Source organism: Panthera leo, chromosome E2, assembly GCF_018350215.1.
Source record: "Panthera leo isolate Ple1 chromosome E2, P.leo_Ple1_pat1.1, whole genome shotgun sequence".
NCBI classification, from domain to species: domain Eukaryota; kingdom Metazoa; phylum Chordata; class Mammalia; order Carnivora; family Felidae; genus Panthera; species Panthera leo.
Window position 1 is genome coordinate 52989214 of NC_056693.1, and position 13603 is coordinate 53002816.

A 13603-nucleotide genomic window follows, 5' to 3' on the forward strand; every position below is an offset into this window, starting at 1 on the left:
AAAAAAAAAAAAAAAAAAGACGCTCACTGTCTACGCAGACCTCATGTTTGTTAGATTCCCAAGACTTCATCACTGGAGAGAACCCTGGGAAGCTTCAGAGCCCCCCACCCCCACCCCACCAGGTCATCGGAAATGTCTACTGGCTCCAAGAGGCTCAGTCCCTTGTTCCTGATGGTAAAGGGCTCTGCTTTCGTCGTTGCATATGGATGAACCTCTCCAGCCTGCATTTTAAATGAGAGCCTTTCCACGCAGAGGATAAGACCCCGTGCTCGCAACGAGGAGACACAAGGAAATTAGACAGGCTGTCAATCCATGTATTTGAGAGGAATGTGGTTACAAATCGGGGGGAGAAGCATTTGCATTCGCAAGAATTGAAAAGTAGAAGCATCAGGCCTTAAAAAGTCTGTCCCTGGGGACCCACAGGAGTGGCACGGAGGCGTATCTGGCACTGACACCATGAATCGCTCATCCCTCCCGTTCCCGTGTCGAAGAGCACGCAGAGAGCCACCTGCTCTTTGAGTCGGCTTTGCCGTTTACCAGCCAGCCGGGAACCGGGGCTGATCTCTCTTCTGACCCTAGTTCTCTTCCCGTTAGAGGAGAAAGTGAATCCTACCGCGAGGACTTCGGGGGGGACAGGTCTGGAGGAAGGCGCCCTGCCCTGGAGGAATGCATCCAGAAATCTCAGGTGGCCCTCCACCCTGGCCCCTGCTCCCATCAGGTGCATATGCCAGCAGGTTCTGGGGTCCGACTGTCTAGGATTGGAGCCTGGCCTTGGCACTTAGCCCCTGGGTGACCAGGGGCAAGTTCTGGAGCCCCTAAGAACGGGAAGCTGTGTGGGACCCCATAGTGACTCCTAAGTCTCCCCTGAGTGTGGCCCTGGCCGTGAACATGATATCAGGAACACAGATGTGCTTCTGTGGACGGCTGTTAGCATTTTATTATCACCAATGTCACTGCCATTAGGTAGAAAGTCCGAAAGAATCAGCCTTCGAGGGGAACATCCTTCTGGGCCATTTGTCAGTTACCTTGTACTGTGTTTCTGGCCAAGGTGCCCGTGAACATGGTGAGTCCGGGTAGCTACAGCTATGCGTGGAAAGACAGGCAGTTATAGTTCAAATCCAAGGCAGACATGCAAGGGAAGGAAGCGGGTGAAATTACTTTGAGTGAGATCGAAAGGCCAAAGATGAACCACTGGGGACCCGAACCTCTACGTGCAGGTGATTCTACAGGCCACCTGCCTGAACTGGTTTGCCTCTTTTAAATTGTCTTGGACACAGGCTCCACTGGCAATCTCCCTTACTCTTGACTGAACAGCCAGACCTTGACACGAGGCGGAAATAAAGACGGATCCAGTAGACTTGAATCCGTCAAAACTTTCTGTACCCGAGGAAACTCAAGACGTGTGTGGGCCGGGCTAGCATCCCACAGAGCTGCCATAGAGGGAACTACTCTGTCTCAAAGCACTAGCTGTGTTTGAAGATTCTCTGGTTTTAATTGGATAAATAAATTATGGTACATTCATACAGTGCAACTCCCTGCAGCCTCTGAAAAGAATGGGACAGATCTCCATGTACGGACATGAAAAGATATCTCAGATGTACGGTTAAGTGAACGTAAAAATACATACACACAGATACCTATACCCGTACATAAATTTATTATAAGATTTGGGAACCCAGGCCAAACTGTTGGAGACTCTGATTACTAAGTACTTTCTAAGTCACAGGCATTAGGATATACAGATAGATAGATAATATATCTATATATCTATATATCTATATATATCCATATATATCTATATCTATATATTTATGTATCTATATCTATATATATCCATATATATCTGTATCTATCTATATCTATCTATATATCTATATATATCTATGTATCTATATATATCTATATGTATCTATATGTATCTATATATCTATATGTATCTATATATATCTAATCTATATGTATCTATATGTATCCATATGTATCCATATGTATCCATATCTATCTATATCTATCTATCTATATTTCTTTTGTAATGACAACAACGTGGTGTCCATGAAGATGTGAAGGTGAAATGGTGCTGGTATTTGTAACTGTCAGGGTCCCTCTTCTGGGCTGTCATGTCCCCCAGCAGTGGTCGCTGCCCAGGGCTCTCTGAGGAAGGGAGGGTGGGGGAGGGAACAGGTACCCTGGTCTCTGGAGGATGTTTGATCTCGTTATTGGTAGACACAGAGTCCAAACTGTGATCACAAGGACAAAGAAGAGGGACAGGCTGGAGAAATCAGGTTCAGAATCAGAGAAAATGGCAACGAGCATCTATAAAAGGGACTGTGTCGCACGCAGTCGAAATTCAGAGAACAGAAATGGAAGCGGAGGTGGGAGGGGAGGGCAAGCGTAAGACAGAACTCTCTGGAAGCCCACCAGCCTGAGATGTCATGGCAAGAACCTCGCTGCGTCTCTCGGGGGCAGCTCTGACTGCTCAAAGCATCGGTGAGGACCAGACAGGAGGGCACAGCCAGTCTCACAAAGAGGGCAAACCCCGAGCAGGTGCTGGGGGAGCCAGCGACCAGGACGCAGGAGCTGCCTGGAGAAATGAACCAGAGCCCGGATACGAGGATGGATAGGAGGTCAGCCAAACGAACGGGCCAACAAAAATCTTTCCCAATGTGAGGATTGCATCCTTAGCGCAGATTCCTCTTACGGGGGGGGGGGGGGGGGGGGGGGGTACACAAATCAGGCTGAGAACCAGTCTAGCAGCCCTGGGTCCCCATCGGTTCTGAGGCAGTCACTCGGCACATCCGGCCGGTGGAATCGAACACCACTCTCCCACTTAGAACCTCGGTTTTGTGTCCCAGGTCTCCCCACCCCCCACCTCCCCTGCTATAAATGAACCCATATGCCAGCATATGGAACAACTAGCACCTAACAAAACGAAAAATGTTCTCCTCCAGACGCGTAAATGAGGCCGACTGATGAACAGTTTTTCTTAAGAGGATTTGCTTACCTAAACCCAATAAACCGAGCCCTGGAAAAGTCTCATCCTATCAGGCCGTTACCTGCCCGTGTAAGCCTTGGGATAGAGCTGGCTAAAGAGATACGAGGTGGGTGGTGGAGAAGCTCTTCATGTTAAAGAAAGGGAGGGAAGGGGAATTTTACTGAGCGACATTCACACCTAGTCTGGCTGTGGGCACAGCCCCTCCGCCCAGCCAGACCTTCACAAACCGCACCTTTCCTTACCACCACCTCCCCCTTTTTTTTTTCTTTGACATGGTCTGGAAACGTGAATTGGGACATGAGAGTCCAGCCTGGCCACCCCAGCCCAATTAATTAACTAACTTAATTAATTAGATGTCAAACTTAAAATATTCCCCCCAGACCAACAAATCTCAGACCACGTTGCAAAGTTCTTTGTGAATGAACACAACTTTTTTAAAAAGATTTTTTTAATGTTTCTCTATTTTTGAGACAGAGAGAGACAGAGCATGAGCTGGGGAGGGGCAGACAGAGACGGGGGACACAGAATCCGAAGCAGGCTCCAGGGTCCGAGCTGTCAGCACAGAGCCCGACGTGGGGCTCGAACCCACGGACTGCGAGATCATGACCTGAGCCGAAGTCAGATGTTCAGCGGACTGAGCCACCCAGGCTCCCCAAGATACCCAAATTTTAAATAAAGACAGAATCTGAGGCTGTTTTCATGTCACCATCTCTCAGCCCATTCAGTCCCAGGCCTTTATTCACTGTACCTAACAGAACAAACAAAGATGCTTTTGACTTAGGAACTCCCCTCTCTGCCGTGTGTATGTATGTGTGTGTATGTATGGAGATATATATATATATATATATATATATATATATATATATATATACACACACACACACACATATATATATATATATACACACACACATACATACACACATATATATACACACACACGCACCCAAGAGAAATGCTTTCACCAAGAGACACATACAAGAACTTCACAGCAGCACCATTCACAATAGCCCCAGAGAAAAACAACCGAAAGGCCTATCGGCAGTAAAAAGGTTAAGTCCACTGGGGTCTAGCCTTTCACTAGCCATTCAGCAGTGAGAAAACACTAACCACGGGTACATGACCGTGCAATGAATCCCACATGGGTGTTTTCGCTCTGTGAAAATGTACTTGATCTGTGCTCCCTTCTGTATGTAACTCACACTTTAATAACACTACTTAGGGAAATAAAAAAGAAATAGAAGCAAATGACAGCTGACGACTCTTGCATTCACGTGTGTTCCTTGTGGCAACGTCCTCTTTACATACGTGGACCTGGAAGGAGGATATTTCCTTTCACGTTTCTTGAGACAACAAGTTTCAGTGGAAGATTTTCTCCTCTCCAAAGCCTTATCGGGAACAAAGATCTCACCCTCAGTCTCTAATTCTCTGTGGATGGGTATTAATAAAAATGGAATGTTCTTTCCAGAGGTCCACAATCCCTGGTGCTACCCGGATTTCCCTGGAAATCGGGCTCTTTCGAAAGGCCGCGGATTTACGGTCTTTGGGTTATTTCAGTGGTGACAGCAAAGGCTAAACCCCTCCACCGCTATTTCCAAAGCCTTCTATCACGCTACCCTAGCCAGCTTCCGGAGCTGCCGAACACAGCGGTACTCCTTTTCCACCGCTGCCGTAACAAATGACAGTAAACTTAGCGGACGCAAACCACACGAACTAATGGTATTACAGTTCTGGAGGTCAGAAGTCCAGTATGGATTCCAGCAAATGGAAATTGAAGTGTTAGCGAGCTGTGCTCCTTTCGGGGAGCTCTAGGGGAGAGTCAGTCTTGCCCACTCAGGTTGTAGCAGACTTAAGCTCCACGTGGTTGTAGGACTGCGATCCTACCGGCTCAGATCTGTTTCCCTACTGGCTGCGAGCGGGGGTGGCTCCTGGCTGCGAAAAGCCTCTCTCTGGTCCTGGCACATATCCCTCTCCTCCTCGGGATTAGCCAGGCGGCTCTGAAGCTCTCTCAAGCTTCCACCATGGGGACCTTCTTCTGTCACCGGCTCGCTCTCTGAGCGCACCTAGGAAAAGTTCTCCTTTTTCAAGTGATCGGAATGGACCCGCCCAGGTCATCCCAAAGAATCCCCTCATTCCTAAGGTCTGTGAGTGCAGTCAATTACAGCTACAAACTCTGTCGCCTCCCTTTTGGCCGTGTGAGGGAACATGCTCACGGGCTCCAGAGGTGGGGGCATGGGCATCTTTGGGGTGGCATTATTCCGTCTACGACACCTGCGACAATGGCTCCTTTCTCAATCGTTTTTACACTATCTGAGTCTTTCGATAGTCAAAATCCTCTGGAAGAAAGAAAAGAGGCAAGACATGGAAAGGGCTTCGCTGGGGAGAAGTGGTCTTTACATCGGTTCATTCGTTCAACAGATAATCTGAGTGACAACCGGCAACCAGCTCCGGGCACCGTGGATCTAGTGAGGAACAAGGCAGAAAACTCTCTGCCCTCACAGAGTCTCTACTGTAGCGGGATAGAGAGGACATCCAAACAGATCGTTAAAATATATGATGTGATACGTACCCTCTAAAATGGTTCCCAGTGATTCCCACTGGGTCCTTCCCCAGTCGAGCCTTGAGAGGACCACAGTCCCGGCCACTATCTTGGTCACAGCCTTGTAAGATTCCGTGAGCTAGAAGATCTAGGTAGGCCATACTCAGGTTTCTGATCCACAAAAATTCTGAGATAATGCTGTTGTCTTAAGCCACTAAATATTGCACTATTCGTTATGCAGGACTAGCTAACCATGTACTAGGTCAGATGTTGACAATTCTTAGTAGAAAAAAAAAAAGGGAGTAAGAGAGGCGACTAAGAAATTCTACAAGACAGTTGGGCTGCATTTTGGAACAAGTTCATCTGGGAAGATCCCACGTGATGTAACAGGTTTGTGACAGAAGAAAAGCTTCTGGACAGTTGCAATTTCTGGGCAGGCTGGGGCTGTAGCCTTGACCAGTAAGTAGAACCAGCAGCCGTACAACTGTCCCGCAGGGTGGGTCTCAAAGACACAACCTGAATTCTCCTACTGTACTTTATTACTCTCCCGGCAGGCAGGACACTCCCTGGGCTCTGTTATCACAGCTGCTACTCGAAATTCCCGGAGTTTTATTAACAGAGCAGTTTCTTGCCGTGTGGTGTTATATAACATACCTTGTATATCTGCCTCCATCTACGCAGATAAAGAATTCCACATGGTTTTAGTTTGCAAAGGAGGGGCTCACCTAAGGAGGGTGTCCTCTTAAAAATGCAGATGACAGAGTCCAGACATGCCGTAAATTGCAGGTAGATATGATAAACGAGAGGAAAATAAACACCAATGCGAAGAGAAGCAGGTGTTCCAGTGATCCTCAGAGCGGGTTTCAGTATGTGAGCCTACGGCACATGCAAATTCCTCTTTACCGCGAAGCGTGCCTTGATTTTCCAGAATCTGAGGGTCCAATCGTGATAAATCCCTACGATTATTTCTTTTTCTTGCAAGTTACAATTGCAGGTTCTATATGGTAGCAGTGGGCCTGAGAATATTGGTCGACGTAATTCTTGGTCTTGGTTGAGGCAGAAGCTTAAGCGGGTGTAACGATTTATATGATCAAATAAAAACTTCTGAATAATAATAATAATAACAACAACAATAAAAACATCTTCCCTCCACCTCCCAACTCTCTCAAGTCATTTGGTGCCTCTGCCAAAATACAACGCCTTTGGGCTGACTGCATTGTAAAGTCCTAAATGGTGGTGTGTAAATTCTCTCTCTCCTTTACGAAGGAAGTTTGAGAAAAAGGTAAAGGATTAATTGACCTCTTATTGTATGGCTGTTTTCACTGCTGAAGGTACAGGCCTCTTCTTAGAAGTCACCTCCTCTGAGATGCCTCTCTTGGCTCGACCAGGACCCAGTCAGATACTTTGTGTGCCCGTCAATCTTCCCATTCCTCCTGTGTCCTTTGTCCCTGTGAGCTGGGGATGACTCCCGGGAGACTCAGGGTCATGTACAGTTGTGTCAGGTGTGCACTGCACAAGTGACATACAGTCCTTGTTACACGTGCTAAGCCATGCCCGATGCCCAGAGGGACGGGGTGCCTTTATCTAATTCATCCTCATCGTCCCATATGGGCCCCTCCTGCATCAGGAGTTTGGTGAGGTCTAGACCAGTGGGCTCATCCTGTTCACTGTTTGAACCCCAGCACCTGGGACAATTCTAGGCATATAATCAATACTCATTAAATAGGTGCTTATGAATTACTGAATGGATTAATTAATTCATTGGAAGAGACAGCAAACCAGTCAACAGAAAGCCGCTGAGTTTTTCACAGAAAATCAGAGAAAGCTCCGACTATAGTGAACCTGTAAATCCCTGAATTCTGTTCGTTGCTCACGTATTTACTTGTCTGTTTCCCATTTACTCGCTTAGTACCTAAGAGACATCATTCAGGTGCACACAGGATGCACACAGATGACGAAAACCAAGGGAGAGGAGATGAGGACAAGATGAATTTCCATTTTCTTCTGTCCCTGCTTCCAGATGAAATCAACCGTACTGGGATGACATGTGCGATTTTTGGAGAAATGATCGAGCCTTGAGCCTTGGTGACCCGCCAAGTGAGGTGTCACCAAGTAGGCAGGCAGTGTTTCTGGCCTCCTGGCTGCAGTACGTGCACGCATTCGCCAAGACTGTAACCTGGAACGGCTTAGGTCGAGAGCCGGTCAGCTTTCTCCGTAAGGAACTAGATAGTAAATATTGTAGAGTTCGCAGGCCTGTGTGGTCCCTGTCACAACTACCCGACTCTGCCATCGTAGCACAAAAACATAGACAATATGTCACCAAGCAGATCCGGCTGTATTCCAATAAAACTTTATTTGTAGGCACTGACATTGGAATCTCATGTCATTTTCATGTGTCCCGAAGCACTGCCCTTTTAAGAAATTTATTTTCGGGGCGCCTGGGTGGCGCAGTCGGTTAAGCGTCCGACTTCAGCCAGGTCACGATCTTGCGGTCCGTGAGTTCGAGCCCCGCGTCAGGCTCTGGGCTGATGGCTCGGAGCCTGGAGCCTGTTTCCGATTCTGTGTCTCCCTCTCTCTCTGACCCTCCCCGTTCATGCTCTGTCTCTCTCTGTCCCAAAAATAAATAAAAAACGTTGAAAAAAAAATTTAAAAAAAAAAAAAAAAGAAATTTATTTTCGACGATGTAAACCATGCAAAAGCCGATCTTAGCTTATAGGCCGTACCACTGGCCAGGTTCGGCCCATGGGCCAGAGGTGGCCAAGTCCTGCCCTCGACAGCCCTTCCCTGGTGCTGGCCGCTGTTCTGAGTGCTTATCCACGTTCAACCCACACAGCCCTGCGGGGGCTGTTACCATTCTGGTTTTGCACACGGGGACAGAAACAGAGGGGGTAAGGAGCTAGCTCACGTCCACATGCCTAGTTGGTGGAAACACCGGGCTTCGAACCCACGCGGTCCAGCACCAGCCCCTTGCATGGAACCACCACGCACCCTCGCCCAGCGCAAAACTCTTAGAGCTCTAAGAAGGTGCGGATGCCCCAGTCACATACTCATTTGTGTTTTCAGGCGTTCATTGAGGTATAAAGAGACACCTTGGCACCGTCCTTGACTTTGAGGAAAAGGCACGAAAGAAGCGTGGAAGCGAGACATCAGGAGGACATCTTCCTAGGTTTTTCAAGCCTCATAGAGGAAGACGGATAGGAAGCAGCCCCACGTGGATAAGGAGTTACGGACATCCCGGGGGGGGACCATCATACGCTCCGACTCCCAAAACTATCACAGGGTCTATTTGTAAACTCATCCGTCTTAGTCAGCTTTTGCCGCAGTAACAAGAAGCCCCCTGGAGTTCCCTGACAGAGAGCAATAAGCATGTGTTACCACACAACGCCAGTTTGTGACTTGGCCGTGTCTGCTCTGCCCCAAGCTGCAGGTCAGGTTGGATCTGCTCCTCCTGGGTCTCACTCTGGTCCCAGAACGCAGGAGCAGCCACCATCTGGGACAGACTTGTCTCACGGCGGAGGGGCCGGGGTGCCAGACGCGAGAGCAGAATTGCACGGATTCCCAAACACAACTCTGCCCACTGTAGCGAGAGGCAGTGCAAAAACCACACGACGTGGAGACCACCAGGGGCTGAATGGTGACTCCCCAAAAAAGACACATCCCTGTCTGAAGAGCCTCGGAATCTGTGGCTATTGCGTTCTGTGACGAAAGACCTGACTAAGCGAACGATTTGAGAAGAATTTATCCTGGATTGCACCAGGCGGCCCTGACTGCAACCCCACACATCCTTGTATGACAGACGCAGAGGGAGCGTAAAGACCGACACAGAGGAGAGGCGACGAGAAGGCAGAGCCGAGATGCCTCCACAGGCCAAGGAACGCCAACAGCAGCCCTCAGTGGGGAGAGGCAAGGCACACACTCCCTTCTAGAGCCTCCAAAGCGAAGGGGGCCCTGCCAGCATCGAACCGCCAGACTTCTGGCCTCCAGAGCTGTCAGGGAATGAATCACTGTTGGCTCAAACCACCCGGTTTGTGGCGACCTGTTAGAGCTGCCGCAGGAAACTCCAGCACAAGTTCAACCCAATTCAAGAGAAGCGGGCTGGCCGAAGGCCCATCTGCCACCCCCATTAACATTCACGACCAGCGCCAGCTCCCATGTGGCGCACGGCCTTTGGGGTTCGGCCACCGTCTGTCTGCACAATAGACACCCAGGCTGTGGTAGCCTACAGGCGGGTCCCAACAAGACCTCCACCTGCAGAAAGTGTCATAGCCCAGCGGTCACTTGTCACGTGAGCTCCCCTGCCCCAGACACCCCCTCTGGCTTTGCTCCAAGCCACTGTCTCTTCACCCCAGGTTGGAGATTACGAACCCCACCGGTCTCTTGGAGAGGCTGGATGGCTCCAGGCAGAAAGGGGACCCAAGGAATTCGTCTTTCCACCTCTCCCGTGCTCAGAGCACACTCGCTGGGAAGCTACTTGGGCTCGTCTTCCGGAGGAAGTCTACTAGGACGGCATCAGTGTGATTTTTTCACCATAGACGTAGAAGAGCCACCAGCGTTTCCTGCTGGAAGCTGGAGGGGTCACTGAGGCTGCCGCTTCTCATTCCCTGGAGGGAAGGCACGGCCAGAACTTCTCAGAGGGTGTCTAGAAGAATCTCATGTGCTGACCCAAATACTGTGATCCCAGTCTCTCTGGGAAGAGAAGTCCCCTCCCAGATTCCACGGTATTCCTACATCATGATCACGAACGGGTTCTTGTTTCTAGAACCAGAAGGCGTCTTACCCAGCACCCGTGCACTGGTTGCCTAGGGCTGCCATAAAGGATGCCCCTCATGTGCGACTTAAAGCAACAGAAATGTATTCTCTCGCTCTTCTGGAGGCCAGGAGTTCTAGGTGGTATCTATCCATTGGGATTAGACCAACCGAAGGTATCAGCAGGGCCATACCTCCTCAGTCAGCTCTAGGGAAGACTTCTTGCGTCTTCCAGCTTCTAAAACTGATTTCCAAACGACACTACCTTCTGAGGTTCTCGGTGGGCATGCCCATCAAAACCCATCGCAGGTGGCAAGGGGTCTCTTCTGCTTTCTGTTGGTAGTGAATGTACTAGAAGACTATATATTAGCCCCAAATGCAGAATGCCTCGCTGCGTTCAAAGCCTTAGATTTTCCTGATTGGTAAATGCTCACGACATATCAAACCTCACGGAGACGCCCCGATCCCCTAACTTCAGCGTTGATGCTAAAATTATGCTGAGTGTCAAAATTACATCAAACAACTGCACTTATTTCCACCAGAAAAATTTGATTATTTCACTTTGATTTACATGGCATTTTTTCCCCCCTCTCCTATAAATGCTGACTTTGAAATCCCCTTCAGCACTGGACAATGAGAAGCAGGCTGTGTTTTCGACGGGAAAGAAAGCTTTCATTATATTTGATACTGCATTTTTCTCTCCTTGATTTGAATGTTATAATTGGATTGGTGAGATATTTATTAGGAACTCTGTGTTTTTTTTTTCCCCCCCAACTGCTTGAAGGGCATCTCTTAATTTGCTTCTCTCTTTGGACTTCTGAGAAGTGGCTGTGAGGTATTATTCCCAACAAAACTCATTTCTTTCAAACATTTATTTAAGGGTATCATTTTCTTAATAATCTGAGGATAATTCAGAATAATTTCCACCACCGCTGCAATTTTTAACTTCAATGGAATGTATGTCACCTGCCCTGCCTCCCGGTTCCCTCCCTAGAGGCCCTCAGCACCAGCAACGTGATACTGTGCAGGCAGGGCAGACAGAGGAAGGAGTTCTGGCCTATGGGATCTGAAGAGTTCCAACAGCCTAGCTGCTGACTAGCCTAGCACAAGCCTGCTGGCCTCAGTTTCCCTACCCCTGAAGTAAAATTAACCTTAATGAGCAGCCTTAGACTTTTAAAACTTCTGTTCCATCTCTATCTTTTAATTTTCATTCATTCATTCATTCATTCACATTTTGGAGGAGAGGGGCAGAGAGAGAGCAAGCGAGCCTTTTTTTTTTTTTTTAATTTTTAATGTTTATTTTTGAGAGAGAGAGACAGAGTGTGAGCGGGAGAGGGGCAGAGAGAGAGAGAAAGCCAAAGAATCTGAAGAGGCTCCAGGCTCTGAGCCATCAGCACAGAGCCCGACGCGGGGCTCGAACGCACAAGCTGTGAGACCATGACCTGAGCCAAAGTCGGATGCTCAACCGACTGAGCCACCCAGGCGCCCCGAGCGAGTGAATCTTAAGCAGGCTTCATGCTCAGCACAGAGCCCGACGCGGGGCTCAACCCCACAACCCTGGGTCACGACCTGAGGCAAAAATCAAGAGTCGGACGCTGAACCCACTGAGCCACCAGGCTCCCCTCCGTCTAAATCTTAACCTCAAGAACATGAAAAACAGGTTAGAAACCCATCAACTCAATCAGTGGTTGCCTGAGAAGAGGGGTGGGGGAATTCATTAACAAGGGACCCGAGGGAACCGTCTGGGGTCTTAGAAATGTCCTATGTCTTCTTTGAGGTGGTCCTTACACGGGCTGAGCTGTTCATCGGGCGTCACGCAACTTTTACTGAAAGTATGCACATCCTGTTTTATATAATTGCACCTCGATAAGGCTTCTTTAAAAAGCTATCTGCTTTTGTGAGGAATTCAGTCAAAATATGTGAAAACCAGGAAACTAGTATTTTGTAGTTCAAGCACTGTGGGGATGTCTGAGCATTGGAAGTTGTTGGGAACCCAAGGGGAGCTTGGTTTAGGAAGGGGATACAAACGCAGCAGCCATCAATTTCTACCAGAAATCTACAAGAATTCTATCATAATTTCTCGTATTGTATTAAATTCATCCTCAGTTTCTTTTTGCTCAATAGCCACGGTGTTAATATTCTATTCACTCTGTCGACAATTTTTTATTGAGTGTCTAGGGCGTCTTAGACACCATGCTAAGCAGCTGAAATTCCTCGTGAAATACCCAGATATATGGACACAACCACAAAGCTCCCAGAATTTAGATGAGTTGCAAATTTTATTCAAAAGAACCTCTATTTCCCAAGAGATGTTTTTATTTGATAACTTTTTTTTTTTTTTTTTTTTTTTTTTTTTTTACTGCAAAATTAAAGTAAATCAAATTCTCAAAGACAGGGAACTGAAGCCACCATAGTTCCCAGCTGAGAAGCCCTTCTCTTTCATCTGGGACCCATTTCCATACTGTACTGGAATCAGTGGCCATTATTGCCTTCTTTTTATCATGCCGTGGGTATCATAGTAGCTGGATTCTCTGAATGTACCCACTGGAGTGTAGACTTCTCTTCACCTTTACCCTGCTTTGTCTTCCCTTCTGGGACCAGGAAAATCACATGACTGACTCTGTTTCCCTTTTCACTTTGTTCACCAGGAAGCTCACAGCCAAGCATGCAGGCCTGTCAGTGCAAATGTATAGAAGTATTTGGTTTGCCCTTCTGCCCTACGGTTACTCTCTGGTCTCGACTTCCTTTTAGAATATGATATTTCCCTCATTCTCTTGGTTTTGTTTTTTGGTTATGCCCTAAGCATTATTTTGTTCGTGCATTCCATAAACCACATACGGAATTAGGCCAAGTATTAAAAAGAAATGAAAGAATTCCATCTAGGATTTCTATCTCTAACATAGGTACCATGCTAGAAATACACACATAAGTTGCACATAGCAGGGACTCGGTCAGCATCTCCCTCAATTTTTCCAATCCTTACAGTTTTCACAAAAGCTTTTCCACTCACGTTATTTGAAATAGTACCTGTCAGAGAGTTTCCCGCACTTAGATACTCAGATATGACTTTGATTTGACCTTCTGTTGGGCTATCTCAACTTGGCTATCTTGCTCTACCCTGAATTTAAAAATACTTAAGCCAAGACATTTGAAACCCTTTTTAGAAGAAGGCAGGGCTGAACCAATATGTTAGAAGTCACTCCCTTCCCTCCCCTCTTGACCCCTTCAATCTGATAGCACCCAGCTGACACCCCTTCTTCCTCCTCATCTCCGCCCCACCCCCGCCCCGGAAAGTATGATGTAACTAACAGAAGGGGGGGCAGACT